The sequence below is a fragment of the Lissotriton vulgaris genome, chromosome 9, assembly GCF_964263255.1.
Source record: "Lissotriton vulgaris chromosome 9, aLisVul1.2, whole genome shotgun sequence".
Lineage (NCBI taxonomy): Eukaryota > Metazoa > Chordata > Amphibia > Caudata > Salamandridae > Lissotriton > Lissotriton vulgaris.
In genome coordinates, this window is record NC_141697.1 from 548486463 (window position 1) to 548506981 (window position 20519).

At 49.8% G+C, this 20519-nt stretch overlaps 2 protein-coding genes across 2 annotated transcripts in view; one reads left to right on the forward strand and one right to left on the reverse strand.

The window, feature by feature from the left end:
- Nucleotides 1-20215, reverse strand: part of DNA2 (DNA replication helicase/nuclease 2) — a 30136-nt gene extending 9921 nt beyond the window's left edge. Inside the window, exon 1 of the mRNA XM_086938052.1 lies at nucleotides 20133-20215. The gene's annotated coding sequence lies outside the window, so the exon portion shown is untranslated. The remainder of the gene's footprint in view (nucleotides 1-20132) is intronic.
- Nucleotides 20216-20254: 39 nt separating this feature from the next.
- LOC147691762 (phospholipase A and acyltransferase 3-like) overlaps nucleotides 20255-20519 on the forward strand; it is a 154201-nt gene continuing 153936 nt past the window's right edge. The window contains exon 1 of the mRNA XM_086938056.1: nucleotides 20255-20380. The gene's annotated coding sequence lies outside the window, so the exon portion shown is untranslated. The remainder of the gene's footprint in view (nucleotides 20381-20519) is intronic.

Here is a 20519-nt window from a genome sequence, read left to right on the forward strand (position 1 = left end):
ACTCCCCTTGGGAAAAGGTGGAGAAAGCGACTCACCTGCGGATGGTGGGCCTGCCTGACTGGGCGTGCGTGACCACCCGGTCGATGGCAGCCAGTAAGGGTGATCGAGAGGTCCTGGGGCCTGATGGAGAGGCCCAGGAACCGGCTTTAGGGAGAAGGCGCAGGGGGCGCGGGAAACCGGCCCCTGAAGTTCCTACGGTCCAGGAGGAAGCAGACCTTGAGGGGGATGCCCTGGAGCCTACAGGGGAACAGATCGCCGAACTGGGGGACCTGCCTGAGCTGGCCCATTGGCAGCAAGAAGGAGGACCCTCCAGGGAGGAATTCTGCAAGGAGCAGAAAGAATGCCCTTCTCTCGTGGGTATGCGGCAACAGGCTGCAGACCAGGCCAATGGTGTTCAGGCCAAAACACATTACGTGTACTGGGAGAACGACCTCCTGTATTCGGAGCCTAAGGCTGCTGAACCTGGGTCAGCCCGTGTGCTGGTGGTACCCCAGAAATTCAGAGCCTTCCTACTGGGGCTGGCTCATGATGTGCCTTTAGCAGGACATTTGGGGATGGACAAGACCTATGACAGGCTTGTCACCCACTTCTACTGGCCCCAAATGCATAAAAGCTCAGACGCTTATTGCAGAACCTGTCCGACTTGCCAGGCAAGTGGGAAGACGGGAGGGAAGAACAAGGCTCCCCTCCAACCCTTCCCTGTGGTCGGTACGCCATTCCAGCGAGTGGGTATTGACATCGTTGGGCCTCTGGACCCCAAGACAGCCATGTGCAACAGGTTCATCCTGGTCTTGGTGGACCATGCCACCCGGTACCCTGAAGCCATCCCTCTGAGGACAGTGACGGCTCCCGTGGTGGGGCGTGCACTGATGGGAATTTTCTCACGAGTAGGATTCCCTCTAGAGGTGGTGAGCGACAGGGGGACCAATTTCATATCAAAATATATGAAGTCCCTTTGGCAGGAGTGTGGCGTAACGTACAAGTTCACCACACCCTACCATCCCCAAGGTAACGGGTTGGTTGAAAGATTCAACCGAACCCTCAAAGGCATGATAATGGGCCTGGAAGGTCCGATGAGGCGTAAGTGGGACATCCTCTTGCCATGCCTGCTGTTTGCATATCGCGAGGTACCACAGAAGTCCCTAGGGTTCAGCCCCTTTGAACTGCTGTACGGTCACCCCGTGAGAGGACCACTGAGTTTGGTAAAGGAAGGCTGGGAGCAATCTCCCAGGAAACCTCCCCAGAATGTATATAGCTACATGATGGCCTTCAGAAACCAGACCAGACGCTTCAGACAACTTGCCGAGGCAAATCTGGAAGCGAGCCAGGAAGAAATGAAGCGGTGGTACGATCAGAATGCCACTCTGGTCGAGCTTCAGCCTGGACAGGAGGTGTATGTCTTGGCCCCAGTGGAGCCCTGTGCCCTTCAAGATAAGTGGACAGGACCATTTGAGGTTGTGGAGCGCAAGAGCCCCGTGACATACTTGGTGGACATGAAGACGCCTAGGAACCCTTTACGGGTCCTACATGTCAACCGCCTCAAGCCCCACTTGCGAAGGTCCGAAGTGGGCATGTTGTTGGCAACCGATGACGGGATGGAGGAGGAGTCGGAGCCTCTTCCTGACCTCTTGGTGGCCTGTGAGAAGGATGGGTCAGTGGATGGAGTTAACCTCTCACCCTCCCTGACCGCCGAACAACAGGAGGATTGCCGCCAGTTGCTGGGACAGTTTCCAGACCTGTTCTCCCTGGTTCCGAGTGTCACAGATTGGTGCGTCCATGATGTGGACACTGGAGACAGCTTACCGGTGAAGCATAAGGCTTACAGGGTAACTGACAGGGTACGGGCCTGCATCAAGGAGGAGGTCTCCAAGATGCTTGCCCTCGGGGTGGTTGAGTCTTCCAGCAGTCCTTGGTCCAGCCCCGTGGTCTTGGTTCCGAAGGCTGCTGCGCCGGGAGCCACACCCGAACTCCGGTTCTGTGTGGACTACAGAGGACTCAATTCAGTCACGAAGACTGACGCGCACCCCATCCCCAGAGCTGACGAGCTCATTGATCGGCTAGGGGCTGCCCGGTTTCTCAGCACGTTTGATTTGACGTCTGGGTACTGGCAGATCGCCTTGACCGATGGGGCAAAGGAGAGGTCGGCATTCTCTACACCAGATGGGCATTTCCAGTTCCGGGTTATGCCATTTGGAATGAAGAATGCCCCTGCCACCTTTCAGAGATTGGTCAACCAGGTGTTGGCTGGGCTGGACGAGTTCAGTGCCGCCTACCTGGATGACATCGCGGTGTTCAGCGGCACCTGGCCCGAACACCTGCGACACCTCTGGGAAGTGTTGATGGCCCTGCGCAGAGCAGGCCTCACAATCAAGGCAAGCAAGTGCCAGATTGGGCAGGGTTCAGTAGTGTACTTGGGACACCAAGTTGGGAGTGGCAAGGTAGCCCCCTTGCAGCCCAAAATCGAAACCATCCCGGCTTGGGAACCCCCCAAAACCCAGACTGCAGTGAGAGCCTTCCTGGGGCTCACTGGGTATTACAGGAGGTTTGTCAAGGGCTATGGCACGATCGTGACCCCCTTGACAGAGCTGACTTCGAAAAAGCAGCCCAGGAATGTGATTTGGACTGACACCTGTCAGAAAGCTTTCGACACCCTGAAGACTGCCATGTGCACGGCGCCCGTGCTCCTGGCCCCAGATTTCTCCAAAGAGTTCATTGTGCAAACAGACGCTTCAGAGCATGGTGTAGGGGCTGTTCTTTCACAGATGACTGAGGAGGGCTTTGACCAACCCGTAGCCTTCATAAGTCGGAGGTTACTTCCACGGGAAAGTAGGTGGAGTGCAATAGAGCGTGAAGCATTTGCTGTGGTCTGGGCGCTGAAGAAGCTAAGACCCTACTTGTTTGGGTCTCACTTCCGAGTTCAGACGGACCACAGGCCCCTCAGATGGTTGATGCAAATGAGGAGTGAGAACCCGAAACTGTTGAGGTGGTCCATTTCTCTACAGAGTATGGACTTTACGGTGGAACACCGCCCTGGCACCGATCACGCCAACGCTGACGGTCTGTCCAGATTTTTCCGCCTTAGTGATGTGGGGGAAGGGTAGTTCCCCCCACATTTCAGCTGGAGGGGACACATGTTAGACCTGGCACCTTGGCGTGAGTCTCCCTTCCACTTTTTGCTGATGTGCCTCCGATGTTTTGCTGGTTTTCCGATACTCAGGGCACTGCGCCACGGCTGATCCGTGCCGCAGTGCAAGTGCTCCCTACTGTAAATTGTACATACGATTGGTATCCATGATTGGTGCATTGGATTTACTGTTAGTCCCTAGTAAAGCGCCCGAGAGAGTGCCGGGGCTTGTAGATGCCAATACTGCTGGTGGGCCTGCAGCGCTGGTTGCGCCACCCACCGAAGCAGCCGTAAAGATGTGTCTGGGAACTGCGACTGCAGAACCCGCGTGCGGTCTCGTACTGTCACGCTAGCTGGGCAAGTGTCCCCACTTGCCAGCACCGACCCTTCCCTTGACTACATATTAGTCACCCCTATGGTAGGCCTACGGGCAGGGTGCGTTGTAGGTGCAAGGTAGGACAAGCCCTGATGTGCGTGGCATGTCCTGGTAGTGACTTACAACGAAGACCGTATTTCACTACTGAAGGCTACCTGCTCCATTAGGCCAGACTGAGCTGCGAGGGTTATTACACCCTATAATCCCCGCAGGCTCAAGGAGCATGGTAGTGAGTCATGTTTAGTATGCCTGAACTCAGGATAAGGAGATATTTCTTGTAGTCAAGTTTATTTCAGTACCCTGGGTTTGCAAATGCTACTTTTAGAAAGTTAGCATTTGCTTGCTTAACCATTTCAGCCGCCTCTGCTGGTGTGTATCTGACTGTCTGGGATGTGTGAGTGACAGGGCTGGAGGGATGACGGGTGGTGAATGCGCAGATTACACCTTAGTGGGAGGTAGGAGTGCCTCTTGACTCGAACTGTCACTGTGCTCGACCTCCACAATGCTGGCTCCACCCTCCTGGGGAGCGGCGGATGACTCTGCCGGCACCTGGCCCAGGAAGAGCGAAGCCCCCATCAACAAGGTACTCTGGCCACTCCTGTCCGGACAATGCTGGCTCCACCCCCTGTGGGGCGTCTGATGCGCCTGCCCCTCACACTGAAAGCAGAAGCCGGAGTACACCCGCGGGGGTACTCCAGAACTGAGAGTGGCTATGCAAAGGCCCCCCTGGCCTGCGAGAACAAAAGAATTGGCCTATAAAAGACGGAGCCCTGCTCCTTGAAAATTAGATCCGGTTTGGGCCACAGAAAGACTCTGCCCTACGAGAAGGACCGTGAGAGACAAGGAAGGGCGCTGACTCTTGCCTGTGTCTGGTGCCTTGCTGCTGAAGGAGAGGAAGACAATAAGACTACGAAAAGACTATTGTGCTACTTGTGCCACACTCTGCAAAGAGATCTTCAAGGGCTTGCAACTGAACTTGCCCCCTGACCAGCGTCCCAGGACCAGTGGACGCTACCCCCTTGGAAAGCGACTGCGGGGGCTGACCATCGCCGCAGCACTGACGGAGGAATCTCCTCTTAGGCATCAACATTCTCCCGACCACCGTGACCGGGGCCCAAAGCAACAGCAGAAGCAAAGTGAGGACCAGCCGCCGCTGGCCCGAACACCGTGACCGCAACTGCACCGGGAGCCCGAGAGCAAAGCAAAGGAGGACCCGTCCGGTCCGAGCTATCGAGGTGACTGCATAGCGAGCAGTCACTCACCTGCAAGGACGGACAGTTGCCCTACGAGAATCCGCAAGGTCGGTAAGCCTGCCCGACAGCCCAGCTGTGAGCCCACAGCTGCACCGACATTTGGCTGGGTACGTCCTGCACTTGGGGACCGTACTGCCACTTGTCACAACCGCACAGCCGCCGCCTCCAGGGTCGGAGCGGACGACGAGGAAAGGACCCTGCCGCCACAGAACACCGCTGCCCCGGACGACCAGTGACCTGCTCGGCCGAAGAGCCGCAACGATCAGCGACCCCGGGAAGGCAACGCGACGTGGGACAGATCCCTTGGAAGCCGCCGGCTCCACAAGAACTTTGAATAACACCGGCCTACGGGCCTCAAGAGAACTTCCATAAGAACTGTGGTAACCCAAATTACGTAACTTGCAACCGTCTTCATAAAGTTATTGACTGTATTCACAAGCCTGCTTAAAATCTATATAAAGATATATATTTTTACAAGAATACAGTCTGGTCTCGTTGTGTGGTGGGTTGGTTGTAAAGGTGTGCTGTTGCAAGTGTTTAACCCTATGTGCCCCAAAGATTAGCCTACGACTGCTTAAGCCACACTACCTAGAGGGTAAGCAGAGGTTGTCTGGAAGGTAACCCTCAGCCCTGACGAGGAAGAGAGAGTCCCTGCTTGTCGCTAGTGTTGCACTGCGCCAACTAGAGCCTCCCCCTTCCTACAGTGATGCAGATCGTAGATTGCGCGGAGGAGTATACTTGGGCAAAAGTTCTTGAATGAATTTAGGGCTGCGTGAATGGACGGACTTAAACGTCATACAGGCGGCCTTAAAAAGTACGTGCTGAGTAATAGGAAGTCAATGAAGTTGCTTCAACAATGGTCTTGCAGATTGCCAATGCGGGAGACGGTAAATCAATCAATCAATCAAGGCATTTATAGAGCGCACTACTTACCCGGGGGGTCTCAAGGCGCTTGAGGGGGGGGGGGGGGGGGGGAGGGGGTTGCCGCTACTGCTCGAACATCCAGGTCTTGAGTTTCTTCCTGAAGGTGAGGTGGTCTTGGGTCAGGCGAAGGTCGGTCGGGAGGGTGTTCCAGGTCTTGGCGGCCAGGTAGGAGAAGGACCTTCCTCCTGTTGTCTCTCTTCGGATGCGGGGGACGGCGGCGAGGGCGTGGTTGGTCGATTGGAGGTGGCGTTTGGGAGCGTAGAAGTTGAGGCGGTTGTTGAGGTAGCTCGGGCCTTGGTCGTGTAGGGCTTTGTGTGCGTGGGTGAGGAGACGGAAGGTGATTCTCTTGTTGACGGGGAGCCAGTGCAGGTCTCTCAGATGTCCGGAGATGTGGCTCCTTCGGGGGATGTCGAGGATGAGTCTGGCTGAGGCGTTCTGGATCCGCTGGAGTCTCTTCTGGAGCTTGGCGGTGGTTCCGGCGTAGAGGGCGTTGCCGTAGTCCAGTCGGCTGGTGACGAGGGCCTGGGTGACAGTCTTCCTGGTCTCGGTGGGGATCCACCGGAAGATCTTCCGTAGCATGCGCAGGATGTTAAAACAGGACGCGGAGACGGCGTTGACTTGTCTGGTCATGGAGAGGGAGGAGTCCAGGGTGAAGCCCAGGTTGCGTCCGTGGTCTGTCGGTTTGGGTGCGGTGCCCAGGGCGGGGGGCCACCAGGAGTCGTCCCAGGCGGAGGGCGAGGAGCCCAGGATGAGGACTTTCGTCTTGTCTGAGTTCAGTTTCAGGCGGCTGGTCGTCATCCACTCGGCTACGTCTTTCATCCCTTCGTGGAGGTTGGTTCTGGCGGCGGCGGGGTCGTTGGTCAGGGAGAGGATCAGCTGGGTGTCGTCGGCGTAGGAGATGATGTTGAGGTTGTGTTGGCGTGCGATGGCCGCAAGGGGGCTCATGTAGACGTTGAAGAGTGTGGGGCTGAGCGAGGAGCCCTGAGGAACGCCGCAGATGACTTCCGTGGCTGCAGATCTGAACGGTGGTAGGCGGACTCTCTGTGTCCTTCCAGCGAGGAAGGAGATGATCCACTCCAGTGCCTTCTCCTGGATTCCGGTGTTACTGAGGCGCTGCACTAGGGTGCGGTGGCAGACAGTGTCGAACGCCGCGGAGAGGTCTAGGAGGATGAGGGCCGCTGTTTCACCGTTGTCCAGCAGGGCTCGGATGTCATCGGTGGCAGCGATGAGGGCGGTCTCGGTGCTGTGGTTGGCTCGGAAGCCAGACTGTGAGGGGTCGAGGGATCCATTTGTCTCGAGGAAGGTGGCCAGCTGCTTGTTGACGGTCTTCTCGATGACTTTGGCTGGGAACGGGAGGAGTGAGATTGGGCGGTAATTCTTGAGTTCGGTGGGGTCCGCTGTTGGTTTCTTTAGTAGAGCGCCGAGTTCGGCGTGCTTCCAGCTCTCAGGGAAGGTGGCGGTGTCGAAGGAGGAGTTGATGATGTCCCGCAGGTGGGGTGCGATGACAGCGTCGGCCTGGTTGAAGACGTGGTGGGGGCACGGGTCGGTCGGGGATCCGGAGTGGATAGAGTTCATCGTGCGGATGGTGTCTTCTGTGTTGATCTGGGTCCAGGCGCTGAGGGTGGTGATAGGGGGCGTTGGTGCGGTCGTTGGGAGTGTTGTTTGTGGGCTGAAGCTGTTGTGTATGTCAGCGATCTTGTTGTGGAAGTAGGAGGCGAGGGAGTTGCAGAGGTCTTGCGACGGGGTGATGTCGTTGTTTCCGGCGTTGGGGTTGGAGAGCTCTTTCACGATGTTAAAAAGTTCCTTGCAGTTGTGTGCGTTGTTGTCCAGCCGGTCCTTGAATGCTGTTTTCTTGGTGGCGCGGATCAGTTGATGGTGCTTCCGGGTGGCGAGCTTGAGGGTGGTCATGTTGTCCGGTGTTTGCTCCCTTCTCCAGGCTTTCTCGATGGCTCGGCAGTTCTTCTTGGAGCTCTTGAGTTAGTCGGTGAACCATGGGGCCTTCTTGCTGCCGGGTCTGCTAGGCGGGGTCCTCAGTGGGGCGAGGTCGTCTGCGCAGTTGCTGATCCACTTTGTGAGGTTGTCGGCGGCCTGGCTGGGGTTCGCTGAGCTGGCGGGAGGGTGCTGGCTCAGGGAAGCGGCGAGCTGGTCTGCTGTGATCTTGTTCCAGTTTCTTCGAGCAACCTGTTGCTGTTGGTGGTGGATCTTCTGAAGGTGAAGTGGACGCAGCTGTGGTCCGTCCAGTGGAGTCCGGTGGCGTGGCTGAAGACGATGTCCTTGCTGGATGAGAAGACAGCGTCGAGAGTGTGTCCGGCGAGGTGGGTGGGGGTGGTCACCAGCTGCTTGAGTCCGAGGTTGGCGAGGTTGTCAAGCAGGGTGGTAGTGTTGCGATCGTTGTTGTTCTCCAGGTGGAAGTTGAGGTCCCCCAGGAGGATGTAGTCAGCGGATGGGAGGGCGTGCGGGCTGATGAAGTCGGCGATGTCTTCGCTGAATTGTGTGCGTGGTCCCGGGGGTTGGTAGATAAGGGTGCCTCTGAGGGTGGTTCTGGGGTCCGTGCGGATCTGGAAGTGCAGGTGTTCGGCGGTTGTCAGGGTGTCGTCGGTGTTGGTCGTGATGCGGATGGTGTCCCTGTAGATGATGGCGATGCCTCCTCCCGTCTGGTTGCCTCGGTCTCTGCGGGTGATCTTGTAGCCCTCTGGTATGGCGATGGCGATGTCGGGCGCTGAGGAGTCGTTCATCCAGGTTTCCGTGAGGAAGGCGACGTCAGGATCTGTGGTGTCGAGGAGGTTCCAGAGTTCGATGATGTGTCTGTGGACGGAGCGGGTGTTGAGTAGGATGCACTTGAGGTGGTTGCTGCTGGTGATCGGCTTGGCGGGTGCTGGTGCAGCTGAAGGGTCCGTGGGTTCGTCTCGGGGTGGCTCGGTAGCATCCCGGGATTCAGCCGGTGTTGAGTGCGCTGAGGGTGGCGGCGGCGGCGTACGTCCGGCGGGTGGGCTGGGGTCCTCGGGGGCCAGGGGTCCTGGCACTGGGCGCGGTCCAGGCGCGGACGGGCGCAGACGGGCTTACCTTTGGCGCTCAGTCGGCGCTCAGTCGGCGCGCGTCGCGCGCGGTCGCTCAGGGGGCGTCATAAGAAGGAGGACGGGAGGGCGGGTCTGCTGGGCTGGGCGAGCGGCTGGGCCAATGGGCCGGTGGTGGGTGGGGCCACAAGGGCCCAGCGGCGGGAAAAAGTGGCGAGCGGCCGGCTCAGCTGTGGCTGGGCCGCTCGGGGGGGCTGGGGGGCGACGGAGTCGGCAGGCAGGAACAGCAGGCGAGGCAGCAGGCAGGAACAGCAGGCGAGGCGGCAGGCAGGAACAGCAGGCGAGGCGGCAGGCAGGATCAGCAGGCGAGGCGGCAGGCAGGATCAGCAGGCGAGCAGGTGAGGGGGCAAGGGGGTGACCCGGCCTCGAGAGGCAAAGTGGTCACTAAATAAGTCTGGCTGCCTGATTTTGAGCCATTTGAAGGAGTTTGCTGAGAGAAGCCGGCAGACCCAGGTAGACGGCATTGGCGTAGTCTAGATGCGACAGCACCAAGGCCATCACCACCTGGGTCAAAGCAGATTGAGTGAGCATCCGGCTAATCTTCCTTATTTTCCGAAGTTGGAAGAAACACGAAGATACCACTGAGTTAACTTGAGGTCTCATTGATAGTTCTTCGTCAATAAGAACCCCCAAGCTTTTGACAGAGCTGGAAGGAGTGGGGGGAAGGCCCAGATTTAAAGGCCAATAATGTGGACCCCAAAAGATCTTACTTTTGCCAAAGAGAACCAGCTCTGTCTTCTCAGGGTTCAACTTCAATTGGTTGCCGTCCATCCACTGGCGTATAAAGAGCATGGTGGATTGAAATTGGTGGACAGAGTCTGGGAAATCATCACTAGTAAAAAGGAGTTGCAGATTGTCCGCATAATTAAATGTAGTGACTTTAAAAGTTTTTAGGGAGTGAAGCAAGGGAAGCATATAAATGTTGAACAGGATGGGTGATAGGGAGGAGCCCTGAGGCACCCCACAAGTGGTAGGAAGTTTGGAGGATGAAAAAGGCGGTAGGTCGACGGCTTGAGAGCGGTCACAAAGAAAGGATCTGATCCAGTCATGTGCGAGGCCGCGAATGCCGGCTAGTTCGACACTGTCGAGCATAATATCATGGTAGACCGTGTCAAACGCAGCCGACAGATCAAGCAAGACCAGGGCCTGAGGAGTGCTCAAGTCTGCATTGTGGCGTAGGGAATCTAGGACTGCAGTGAATACCGCCTCGGTTGAATGCGCCGGACGAAAACCGGCTTGTGCAGGGTCCAAAATGTCAGACTGTTCAATGAAGCTAGAAAAATGAGATGTAACGTGGGCTTCAAGTACTTTAGCTAAAAATGGCAACAAAGATATTGGCCTGTAGTTAGATAGGGTAGTGGGTTCCATGCCTGATTTTTTTTGCAAAGGCATTACCACTGCCTCCTTAAAAGAAATAGGTACTACACCTTGATTTAACGAAGAGTTGAGGAGAGCCAATATAGGAAGAGGAAAATCAGTAATTAAATTTTTTAGGACATGAGGGAGGCAGCAGTTTCGTGGAGATCCCGACTTAATTCTTGCCATAAGAGCGCACAAGGACGGGACGTCCAACAGAGGAAAACGATCAAGGGAGAATTTATTGAGGGTATGAGTAAAGTCAGGGGACACAGGGTAGGTGGGTAGGATAGTGGACTTTATAAGTGTGATTTTATCCAGAAAATACTGGTTGAGGGTATTACAGAAATCTTGAGTGATTATAGGTTTAGGCTGGGTTCTGGCAGGGTTCGATAGTTTGTCAACGATCGAAAAAATGTCTTTAGATTTATTATTGGACATTTCAATTGCATTGGAAAAGAATTCTGTTTTTGCTAGGAAAATGGCTTTCATATAGGCGGAGCGGGCGACTACATAATCAGTCTTTCTGAGCGGGTCATAATTCCTTCTCCACTCACGTTCTTTTTGGCGAACGATTAGTTTTTTTGCCCTAAGGTCTGGAGAGAACCATTTATGCGCGTCAGATTGACGCAGAGTCCTCAGTTTTTCAAAGGGGCATGTGTATCACTAGCTTTAGTAAGCCATTCAGAAATGTTGACTACGGAATGGTTAAGATCAGTATTGCAAGCCGGGACTGAGTTCTTCAGGCTCTCCAGAAAGGCTGGCAAGTCAAGAGAACCCCACTTCCTAATAAAACTTCTCTGGAGTCATGATTTACAGAGGGATTAGGAACGGAGATGTGAAATTTGACCAGAAAATGATCAGACCATATGCATGGAGAGATAGTGGGAGGCGAGATACTAAGATTGGCACTCCAGATCTGATAATTGCGGATACCTACCACAATTTGGCCAATGGCTCCATGAAAACAAATTTTGTATTCTATTCCAAACGCCGGTCAAAATGGAAAAACATCTTTCTTCTCCTCCTGCAAGAGACCAAGACCATCAAGATACCCTATGGAACTAAACTGACGACGTCCCCCTCCTCTTCTTTTAAAGGTGAAATGGATATGTCCATTTTCAAGACAGGTAACATACTTATACAAGCGACCGACCCTCACCTCTCCTTATTCGATCATCACTTTGTCATTTTTCAAACCGTTATCTCCGCAGGGAGAGCTGATTCATTTGCCTTCTTCCCCACGACCTCCGACTAGCTCCCCTGAACCACCCGACTTCTTCCCATCTCCAATTCACCTTCCAGCCTGGAGCTACCCAGGGTTCTGACCAGCATCCTTACTTCCCCTTCTAACACTCCCAGCACACGTACATCTCCCGCTGGGTCGACACCTCTGCCCACCCTAACAATCTCCGGGTATCTAATCGCAACGATGGGCACCTCAATCCTAGCAGCTCGGACCTCATTGCGAGGCTTGCTACACACATACCCAAAGCCGACGCGCCCTTCCCCACCATTGACTTCCATACTCAACCCATAGGGGCTAACCACAAACCTAGTCCAAAAGATAAAGAGAACACACATTAAAACAGTATGCTCCGAGACACCAAGGATTGGACTCATTTATTTATCGAGTTTTTTTATAGCGCAAACTTGACCCGATCCTCCCTCTGGCATTGCTGATAGTGTCAAAAAATCACTTTCACTCAGATATTTTCCCGCTTGGAACAGAAAATTGACTCCCTAGCCTATGACATAGCTTACCTACGACATGACATATCTCAACAGACCAAGCTACCTAGATATCACACCCCAGAGATTTTTAAAGTACCCCCAATCACTGGTGCGACCACCTCAGCTGTGCAAGATATCACCTGGACCCTCACTCCTCTAAGTCATTTGGTCCACAGACCCCTTTGTGCACAATGCACCCTCTCTGATCTTGAAGCCACTGCTCTCAGTGAATCCTACTCTACGAAGCACTTGACAAAATCTCCCCAACCCCTATCCACTATCCCAGTAATTGTCAGCACAAATAGACTACCCTTAACTATAAAAAGAACCCAGACCACCAGCTCAACTCACCTCCAGTCTAACTCTTCCTTCCTCGAAGGATAAGCCTTGTCCTCTCTCTTACATGCTCCTACACTGTAGATCAGCAGCAAAGCACACAACCGATATCGCTGAATTTATCATCAGAGAAAAAATAGACATTGCTTTCCTCACTGAATCCTGGCTAAATGACAAGTCCACCCCTTTACTTGACCTGCTAACCCCACCCTGTTACTACATCATCAGGCAGGACAGACCTAAAAGATCAGGTGGGGGTCTAGCCATTATTCACAAAATTTAAATTTAACTTTCCACTTTACGTAAGGCAGAATACTCAACCTTCAAATACCTCGGGCGGAACGTGTAAACAAAGGCTCCCATCCTATCAAATTCCACACCATCTACCATCCTCCTGGTGAACGTGCCCTCTTTGTAGAAGAGTTCTCAGACCTAATTATGCTTTACACCCAAACAGACACTAACAAGATGTTCTTCGGAGATTTAAACATCCATTGGAACAACACAGAAGACACTTCAATCCGGCTACTCACAAACCTGGAAATTAGCAACTTAAATCAACTCTGTAAGGAACTAACTCACATCAAAGGCTCCACCCTTGACGCAATTATAACGAAAAATGACCTTATCTCCATTAGCTCCATCTCACCTATTGACTGGTATGACCACCATCTAATTCTTTTCAACATCAATTCCCCAACCAGATCCCGCCCTGATGTTATAAAGAAACCAAAGCTGTTAACCAGAAATATCAGACAAGTCCCAATTCTTGAACTTGAATCCAAAATGTGTGATCAACTACAGCACCTACCCGTCTTGTCTACCGCAGAACAGCTCACTTCACACTACAACTTATTGATATCGGATGTTCTCGACCAAGTGGCCCTGCCTAAACTAAAAAGATCTTCAAAATAAAAAGCTTGGTTTAATTCCGATCTCAACAGCGAAGGAAGAAAACTCAGACAAGCAGAAAGGACTTGGAGATAAAACCCCCCAACTTATCAACTAGTACTACTTAGAACAACAAAGCTGTCTTACAAAAAACACTTCTTTAAAGAAAAAGCCTCCTTCTTCCGCAACCAACTGGACCGTGCAAAAAGCAGACCTAGGGAGCTTTTTAAAAAACTGTTAGACAACAAACTACATCAGCATCCTCTACTGCTATAATCGCCACATATGAATGTGTGAAGAAATCGCTAGCTTTTTCGCTGACAAAGTTGTAAAAATTGAGCACCATCCCACCTCCCCTCGTAGCTGGTCCAGCTCCAGAGCCTGTTGCGGACCAAAAGACCATGATAATAACCAACGACTTCATGAATCTCGCCAAACTGAAAAACAACGCCAACTGGTCGGACTTCAACCCTTGACTGAAAAGGAAGTCTTCAATATAATCATGAATCTAACGCCAACGACCCACAACAATGATCCCCTCCCATCCATGATGGTGAAAAACCTCAACCACATCATCGCCCAGTTCTGGACACATCATCAACATCTCTCACCACGGGTTGTGTGCCGATCTCACTCCAACTAGGACAAATCACATCTATCCCCAAAAATACCAGGGCTGACCCAAACGATCTCAACAACCTCAGACCTATCTCCAACCTTGCCAAGACTTTGGAAAAATGTGTCTTACAGCAACTTAATCATCATATACAAAAATTCTACCTTCTTGGCACTTTTCAAACAAGTTTTAGGAAAGGCTGTAGTACCGAAACGGCCATGCTGAACATATCTGATGACATCCACGGAGCCTTAGACGAGGGTGAAGCCTGCCTACTTATTCTGCTTGACCTATCGGTGGCATTCAATATGGTCAATCACCCAGCCCTACTTGAATCTTTGAAGTTGTGTTAGGTTTGAATGGCACCGTACTAAAATGGTTCTCATCCTACCTTCAACACCGCTCGCAACAAATTGAAATCAACTCTTGCTTGTCTAAATCAACTCGGATCAATCTTAGCGTGCCTCAGGGTTCACTTCTATCCTCCTCCCTTTTCAATTTCTTTAAGAATCCCTTAACAGTCATCTTAAAACAGATCAAATACCACCTATATGCTGATGACACCCAACTTGACTACAAAATCAAATCACCCAGTGACATGACATCTCAAGACACACTGAACAAGTTACAATCCTGGCTTTACACAAATTACTTAAAGCTTAACCTGATCAAGACAGAAGTTATTATTTTCTCCCCTAGAAGTAACCGCCTTCCAATACACGAATGGCTCATCGACCTAAATGCTTTAAAGTGCTCTCTTACTTTATCAAACTCTGCAAAATCCCTTGACTTCGTCCTGGACAACATGTCAACGTTAATGTTAATGTTAACAGTACTTATAAAGCGCTAACAATCATCCTGAATTAGGATATCACGGCGCTATAATGGCAGTAGTGAATGTGAGTGATAGGCATATGGTGGAATCGATGTTTTAGTCAGGCTTGGGGAAGAGAAATGTTTTTAATTGCTTCCTGAAGGACAGGTAGCAGTCTGTTAATCTAAGGTTTGCGGGCAGCTCATTCCATCTGGTTGCTGCCAGGTGGGAGAAAGCCCTTCCACCCATCCTTGTTGTTTTCACACGGGTTGTTCTGGCACGTGCTGTAGTTTGGGAACACAGATTCCTGGATGGTGCATAGAATTTAACTTTGTTTTTTAAGATGCATGGGCCTGTATTGTGCAGTGCTCTAAATGTTATGCACAGTAATTTAAAGGTAGCTCTTTGCCTCATTGGCAACCAGTGGAGCTCTCTTAGGCAACTCTTGGCTGAATCAAATTTTCTTTTGTTGCAGATTGCTTTTGCCGCAGCATTCTGTACGACCTGAACTTAACAGAACGGATAATCAGCCATTCCTGCAAACAGGAAGTTTCCGTAATCCAGCCTGCTCATCAGTAGGGACTCGACAAGAATCTTTTTGCACTCAGTAGGAATCCACGGGAACACTCTTCTAAGCATTTTGAAGACTGCAAAACCTTTACCACAGATTGACAGTACATGACTTTTCATGCTCAGAGTGTTGTCTAGTGTCACACCTAGATTTTTTGCCGTGGTTGTCAGGCTGGGGGGGTACCCAAAGATGTAGGCCACCAACTGCTATCCCGTAGCTGTATGTGTCTGCCAAACAATAGTATTTCAACAATAGTATTTCAGACTTGTCTGCATTCAACTTAAGACAATGGCTGTGCATCCAATTGGCTAATTCAGTGAGGCAGTTTAATAGCCTCTCCTTTGGATCGTTTCCCTCATCTAATGTGATCATTAGCTGGGTGTCGTCTGCATATGAACAGATTACGACGCCCCATTTTCTTCCTATTTCAGCCAACGAGGAGACAAACACATTAAATAATGTTGGACTCAGAGAGGCCACTTGCGGGACCATATTTGATGTTCCGGGGAGGGGATGAAAAATCACCCATCCGTACTAGTTGTGTTCTCTCAAGCATAAAGGATCACAGCCACCCTAAACCATTTTCCCGGATACCTTTCGTAGCAAGAATTTCCAATAACCGATTATGTGGTACGGTATCAAATGCCGCAGAGAGGTCCAATAATATCAGGGCAACTGTCTTACCCTGATCTACCTGTGTTCTGATATTATCTGTAACTGCCAGAAGTGTTGTCTCTGTGCATTTATTGGTCCGGAACCCTATTTGGGAAATATCCAATAGTTCGTTGGTTTCCAGGAAATTGGATAGTTGTCTATTGACTAATTTTTCAAGTACTTTTGACAGGTAGGGTAACTGTGAAATGGGCCTACAGTTTGCCGGATTATTGATATCAGAGCCTACTTCTTTTAATAATGGAGTGACTATGGCGGTTTTCCAAATTTGGGGGAAATTCTGCAGAGGTTAGAGAGAGATTTAAAGCTTTTGTTACAGCCGGGCAAATTATTGGAGCTTAATTGGGAGAAAATATGATACTGGCAAGGGTCTAGTAGCGAACCTGATTTTACTTCTAACATAACCTTGCCTACCTCCTCTTCTGAAAATGGGCCGAATCTGAGGCAACTAGCCTGAGTTATCGGTAAAACATCAGGTTTGGAATGTTCTGGTTCGGTCTTAGAAAAAGAGGCATAAATTGAATCTATTTTCTCACAAAAATAATCATTTATTTTATTGCAGCCCTCTTGTGAGGGAGTAGAATCTAAGGAAAGGCTTGCAGGGCTACACAGTTCTTTAACTATTTTAAAAAGCTCTTTCGATGAATTTTTATTTTCAGTTATTCTGCGCAAGAAATATTCTTTCTTCGCTTTCCTAACAGCTTTGTTATAGAGTGTAAGTTCTCTTTTATATGTGGCTCTCGTTCCTTGAGTTTTATTAATTCTCCATTTATGTTCACAAGCTGTGCATTTTCGTTTTAATAATTTAAATTCCGGTCCATACCATTTCTCTGTTAGTGTTTGTCTACGTTTTTGTCTAGAGTGTAAAGTTGAACAGTGTTCTAGTGCACTCCTGATGTTGTTCTGGAGTAGCTCTATTTCGTCATTGATATTAAAAACTCCTGTGTTGACATGTGTAAAATGTTGCTGAAATTTTTCTACAGAGAAGTTTTTCCAGCTCCTCGTTTCAGCAGCAGCCGCAGTTAATAATTTGGAGTGTTTAATTGTCAGTTTGAGAGAAAACACGATCATGAAATGGTCTGTCCATAGCAATGGGTTTATCTCATTGATATCAATGGTTTCTATATTAGAAAACACTAAATCTAATATGTGTCCTGCCGTGTGTGTAGGTTGATCGATTCTTTGGGTCAACTGTAGAATATCCATGTTCTCTACTAGATGTTTAGTAAGGGGATTGTTACTATTATCATAGTGTGTGTTGAAATCTCTTATAATCAGGATGTTTTTATTTTTTAGGCAGAATGGCATAATTTGTGCAAGAAGCTGGGCACTAAAGTCTAAAGTGCTACCTGGAGGGTTGTAAATTAACACTCCACCAAAAATAATATTGGTGTTTAGGGACACAAGAAGGCCATTGCCTCATGTCTATTAGCCTGGGCGATCGTCTCTTGTCTACAAGAGAGAGAGTCTTTAAAAACCAGGGCTACCCCTCCGCCCTTTTTCCCCCACTCTATTTAAGTTCAGGATTTTATATTCGGATGGCAAAGCAATTGCGACATCCGGGGTACTATGGTTGTCAAGCCATGTCTCGGTTATAAAAGCCAAATCCGGCTGAAGATCAAAGAAAATATCCCAAATTTCCGTAGCATGTTTAGGTAAGGATCTGGCATTAAGGTAGATGCATTTTAGTGCAAGATTAGGGGTATTTACCAGAGTGGGATCATACCCGGGGTCGCTCTCCCATCTGCAATTATAACAGCAGACAGAGACCATAGTATTATGTGGTCCCAAACATGCACATAAAGCAGACTTATTTACCCTTGTGAAATTAAGATTCCTAAGTTCACTACTAGAGTAGGATATAGTATTGGACGTCTCACCTGGGTTTTCGCTAATCAATTGAGTAGGGGTTGTGGCCCCTGGTCCCGGCCGGGCGCTGACGGGCTTAACTTCGGCGCGCCCGCTGCGCTAGTCCGCTGCGCTTCCTATGTGAGGTGATCATTTTATGCCTCCAAGGGCGGGAGGGGCCGAGCACAGCACTGCTCGCCTGCTCCTCACCCAAGATGGTGGCCGCAATGTATCACGAGCCCAGGCAGCACCTAATCAGCTGCGATGGGTCTGGGGGGCAAAGACCGACTACGAGGTCGAAATGAGGCAGGTCAGTGCTTGGGGAAATGATTTGCAGCAATAATCGATTTTTAGATTGCACCGTTTAAAATTTCGAACAAACAAGTAAAGTGCAAGTAATTTTTAAAAATAATATTTCCAAGGCTAGGCGCACACACCAATCTCGGCTTCCGCCTCAGGACTCACACACAGACACTGTCAATCGTGGCTGGCGAAAATGAATGTCTTTTATGCCTCCAAGGGCGGGAGGGGCCGAGCACTGCACCGCTCGGCTGCTCCTCACCCAAGATGGTGGCCGCAATGTATCACGAACCCAGGCAGCACCTAATCGGCTGCAATGGGTCTGGGGGGCAAAGACCGACTACGAGGTCGAAATGAGGCAGGTCAGTGCTTGGGGAAATGAGTGCAGCAATAAACGATTTTATGATTGCACAGTTTAACATTTTGAACAAACAAGTAAAGTGCAAGTAATTTTTAAAAATAATATTTCCAAGGCTAGGCGCACACACCAGTCCCGGCTTCCGCCTCAGGACTCACACACAGACACACTGTACTGACTCATATTTTCATTTGATGCCTGCATTACTGTATTCTATCACAACCATGTAAAGTGCTCTGACACCTAAGGGGCTAGCTAGCGCTATATAAAACTTACATAAATAAATAAATAGACAGAAGAGGCTGTGCGGGTGGGTAGTGAGGTCATGATATGAATGTCTTTTAAGGCTAAGAAGCCTTGGAGAATAAAAAAAAAAAAGCTTAGTACATTTCTGGGAACTTTTGATGTACTGGAGTTTCTAAAAAATACTGTGAAGTTGAGCGACGGTAAGGTTTGGAATCTCAATTGCATCACTATCCTTAGGGGAGAAAAATACGTATATTCCAAAAATTCCTCCAATGTGATTGATAATTATAGTAGTGACACAGAGTTTCAAATTGAAGACAGGGAAAGTGAGAAGGATCTGACAGATCATTTTGGGAAAAGGGAATTGTTACAAAATGCCACTGAGGATGCACAGAATCTTTACATGGAGTACTGAAGATGTTAGTGATGGAGGAAAAAAGATCAGAAGGGCCATGTGTGGTTGTCTGTTTATTCTGTGTAACTTACATTTCATCCGGCACTACTTTTCCTTATTTTTTCTTTGGTTATGTGTACAGCGTGGGGTTATATTTATTGCTCCTATAGTGCATTTATTCCATGTTTGTACTGCCACATGTGCACTCTTATTGTTAAGTTACATTCCTATCATATGTATATTATGTTTTAAAAATAAGAAAAAGGTGGAAGATAAGTTGTTTTTCAAGTTGTTCGTGCAGCGATTGCCACGGGTGCATTTCATATAGTTGGAATGTGAGTGCTGTCACTTTGCAGTTGCTGAGACAAATAGGGGAGACCATGACAACACTTAACTGATGTGGTGCTATTACTGAATAAGCATACTTAATTGCACCTCTTTCGTAGGTTTACTCCTTTACAGTACTTTTCAGAGCAGTGCCATAATGTGACATATCATTGTCAACGCGTTCACTTGCTAAAGAAAACTGGGTTTTTGGAATTTTAGTAGTGTTTGTTCTATAATTTACATGAGAAACATTTTCAGGGCTCGGTTCGTGTCTGGGTTCTAAGAGCCAATCAGAACCTTGGCTCGGCCTCGGCCACCCTGTTAATTTGTTAGCTCGTCCACCTTTTGTTTCACATTACACGATTACCTGTAAACTAAAAAGGCGTCACCTGTCCCGTCAACAGAAATCCTAACACGAACATCCAAATGTCGCCAGCCCAGATGTTTGTCCTGGGCACGTCATATACAGCAGCCTATCCGAGCCCCACTGAAGGAATTCCACTGGCCAACATCCGCATCTCGTGACCAGCGCAGCACAGGCATGTCACAAAGACTGAAGATCAGCTGCTGCCATGCGAGGTATAACATAAGGGAAAATTAAAGCACTATGTATATTACCATTAGTTAGATTTTAGCGCGAGATTAAGCCGCACATTAAAGCGTTCACCCTCCGTGGAGAATAGGGTATATCTCAGTGTACACAAGGAAGTGCTAGCTATCCACTAACTTGAAGGGGCTTTCTCGCCATGCCTGCACTATGCTGATTTGTATAAACTGCCAGGCGTTGAAGAGCTGACTGTTACCGAGATGCACTCTCAACAAAGTATTAAAGACAGCGCAAGAGCCCTCCTCCCGCTCCGCGAAATTGTCACTTAGCAAGAAATACAACTGTAGTGAGGATAGCTATAAATGTAATACCTGGTGTCTAGAAGGAACACAGTCCAGGCTGGTCCTGGCCGAAAAACTACGAAAGATTTAGAAAAAAAAAAGGCGCGCGGTCTGGAGGTCATGGACAAAAAAGAAGGACAACATTTTTAGACGGCTAGACTGTAAGCATAGAACATTGAGCGGCAGTGGAAGAGGGAGCAGTCTATCGCGTAGTGTCTAGTTCTAGTGAACGAAACCACAACTAAGATATCTATCAGTACATCGTCTGTGCCTGTGAGGTAAGCATGCAAAAATACCCGGTTATTCTCTCGTAAGAAAAATCAATATTAGGTTCCCTAAATAAAAAAAATGTCCTTTTATATAAAAAAATACATGCAAGAGGTCCCGCATTTTAAAGCAAAGATAAATGCTTCTTCA